Source organism: Acomys russatus, chromosome 22 (assembly GCF_903995435.1).
Source record: "Acomys russatus chromosome 22, mAcoRus1.1, whole genome shotgun sequence".
NCBI lineage: Eukaryota > Metazoa > Chordata > Mammalia > Rodentia > Muridae > Acomys > Acomys russatus.
In genome coordinates, this window is record NC_067158.1 from 5,144,303 (window position 1) to 5,147,912 (window position 3,610).

Sequence of the window (3,610 nt, forward strand, 5' to 3'; positions counted from 1 at the left end):
CTGAAATAGAGAAGAGGGCTGGGAGAGAATTAGTGGGGGTAAAGCGAACAGTCTCTGAAACATGCCCCCACAGGATAGCATCAGAACAGGACACAGGCACAGGCTAATGCACAAAGGCAGGAAGCCTTTGGAGAAAAGAAGTCCCAGCTAGTTGTGCAGCCTGTCTTCTCTCTCTGGAGGAAGAGGAGGAGGATGAGGAGGAGGAGGATGAAAAGGAGAGGAGGAGGAGACAGAGGAGAAGGAAGAAGAGGACAAGGATGAGGAGGAGAAGGAGGAGGAGGACATGGAGGACGAGGATGACGAGGATGAGAAGGACGAGGAAGAGGAAGATGAGGAGGAGGACAAGGACAAGATGAGGACAAGGAGGAGGAGGAGAATGAGGAGGAGGAGAAGGAGGAGGAAGAGGAGGAGGAGAACAAGGAGAAAGAGGAGGAGAAGGAAGAGGAAGAAGAGGAGGACAAGGACTAGGATGAGGAGGAGAAGGAAAGCCCAAAGTTTGGGCTTCATATTGATACATGACTTGTTGCTGTAGAGCCCATTTTAGGCCTGGTTGATTTATTAAGTGAAATTGTTCACTGTTCAGACTTAATGACTAAATATTTGAAGGTCCTTCAAGGTGAGGACAAAAAGACGGAAGTGCTCACTGTGCTCCTTCCCATTAGCCAAGGAAGAGCAGAGGTAGAAACATAAACTAACTGAATACAAACACGAGCCTTTGCACCAGCTCCAGCCACCCTCTTCGACCCCTCTATAAGCAAGGGGTGACTTGCTGGGCAGTGTGGCAGGGATATCTTCCCACGGTGATCTCTCTTTCTGATTTGCCTTTCAAGGGAAATTGTCTTTCTGAGAAATTAGGCCTCAGTCCTCCTCAAAATTAACTGTCCCCGCTGATAGCCTGTCACAGGTTCAGCCTCAGAAAAGCCACCTATTCCAAGACCGCCTCTTCTGCCTGAGAAATTCTTTGCATTTTTTGGATCTCTGCTTGGAATAAACATTTTCTGTTAGCCCATCATATTCAGAGTCAATAAGTATTGTGACTTTTGAGGAACATTTCAGGTGTCAGTGCTGTAACCCATTCCGTCATCCCATCTTGTTTCAGCCTTGCTTTATTTAATTAGTGAAAGGTCTTATTTTGGACACCTCTGTGTGTCAGCAGCCTTCGTTATATGGTTTGATAAGCTGACACCTTCAAAACCTGTATGGCAGGAGAGTAAGGCAGAACCCAGGGCAGCGTGCCCCTGGGTAAGAACTCAGCAACAGCTTCTCCAGTGTGTGATTCAGGATTTCCATTCTATGCAGGCCCCTCTCCATACGAAGGGTGCTCAAGATCCTTACTAGTTTTCTTAGCAATCGTTTTCACCTAGATAAACATTAGCTCTTCAGAGAGTCTATTGAAAGAGTTGGTGTGACTTCCAATTTGCCCAGTTAGAAATGGAATCCTAGATGCATTTTTTTCTAAAACTCTTTGAGTCTATGTAAAGCCCAGTTTACATTTCACGAACTCTAGCTCATCCCAGAGGAACAGTCTTACCTCCTTGTTTTAGTGGAATTTACCTAAAGCTTCATGGGAAACCATAGACCCAGAGCAGTGGCCATTTATGCTGCCCCACCATGTGCACGTACTGTAGTGACCATTTATGCTGCCCCATCATGTGCAGTCACTGCAGCAGTTTCTTATTGGACACATTAGGCAACTGTCATCCTCATGAGAAAGTTAGGGAAACAGGTGTATGAAAACTGCACCAGAGGCTATGAACTAGGGAGTGACAGAGTCGGGTTAAAAACCCTGCCTCTGACATCACGGTGTTCCCTGGAGAGCAGTGGGTGGAAGCCAGGGGCCATGGGTTGAATCTTGGCTCTGCCACTTACCAGCTGTGAACTCTGTCAGCAGATGCACCTCGATTGCATCCCAACTTTGCCATGAGTGAAATGTGGGAAGTAATATGTCTATTTACAGAATTGTCCTAGGATTCAGTTACTTACTTTATGTAAACTACTTAAAATAGTGCTTGTAACATGGTGAACACTCAGTAGATCATAGAGATCATTTTCAAATTACAGTACAAGTGGCCCCATATCTTACAATTTAGCAACTAATGGTTTAATAAGTCTTTGTTTTCTGTACGGTGCTATATCAAGACTTAGACAATTTTGCAAAGAGCCAGCTAATACATTCCAAACTCCTTAAGGGCCAGGCCATCTATGAACTTTCCAAAACCCAGAGGATTATTTGGTGAATGAAAAACACACAGTTAATACACATGACTAGAACTAAAAACCAACTCATTTCCTTCCCAGTCCACTCTCCCAAGTTTATGGGAAATTTATACTGATCTTCGATTTAAAAGGAAAAATATCTACAACAGCAGCCACAAAATATACACCTCTTATATTCTTTACCACCCATAAGAAACCTAAGGTCCCACGTGGCATACAGAAATGGTTTCTGCTTTCTGGTATAACATGCCATAAGGAGCTTGTTGGGAGGTAACAGGTGTGTTTTTGTGGCTTGACAAAGTTAGCTCCACCTCTGTTGTTATTTTTACTTTGTTCATGGTCATGGTATAGCCAATTCTTTGCTAGCCAAGTTCTTAGAGTTATGGCTGCTGGAAGGAGGACAAATTGTATGATCTTCATTGGCCACTGTCACTTTTTTATTAATTTATTCCGATTACATCTCAATTGTTATCCCACCACTTGTATCCTCCCATTCCTCTCTCCCTCCTGCTTTCACCCTATTCCCCTCCCCTAGGTCTATGACCCAGGGAGACCTCCTCCCCCACTATATGGCCACAGCCTATCAAGTCTCATCTTGGTAGCCTGCTTATTCTTTTTCTGAGTACCAACAGGCCTCCCTAGCAAGGGGAAGTGGTCAAATGTGGGGCACCAGAGTTTATGTCAGAGTCAGTCCCCACTCTCTACATAACTGGGGAGAATATCTTGTCCATTGGTTAGATCAGAGTAGGGGTTCGATGCTTGTATTGTCTTTGGTTGATGCAGTAGTTTGAGCAGAACCCCTGGGCCCAGATCTGCGTGTCATGATGCTCTTCTTTTAGGTTTCTAGGACCCTCTGGATCCTTCTATTTCCCCATTCTCTTACCTAGACCCCATTTTAGACCAAGGAAAAAGTATATCCAAAAATTTCCTGGCAGTTTTTAAAAGTCCTGAACAACAGCAACAACAAATTACAGCATCTGGAAGTTCCAAATTGCAGGGCATCCTGGACAACAACGATATGGATATTTCCAAACTTTAGGATAATCAGAAACAAGGGAAAGAAGCTAGTAATAGTTTTTTATTGTTCTGTCTACTAAAATTCAATCAGTTTTGAAACTACAAACCATATAATTCCTCCTCCTATTGCTGAGGATTTTATCCTAACAGATGTAGGGTTCATACACGCTGACCCTCTGGTTCACCAAGGAGTAGAAAACCACAAGACTTCCTACAGGGGTGACTTGCATGAGCTGGTGTTTGAAAGTAAAAAGAAGCATCTTCATTCTCACTGCTGCCACTAACTGCAGCAACAAAGTTGGCAATGATTAGGAAAGCCTCTGAGAATACTCCATTTCTTTCAGTCAGTGGTCTAGAAACGTGGCTGAGGTGGGGC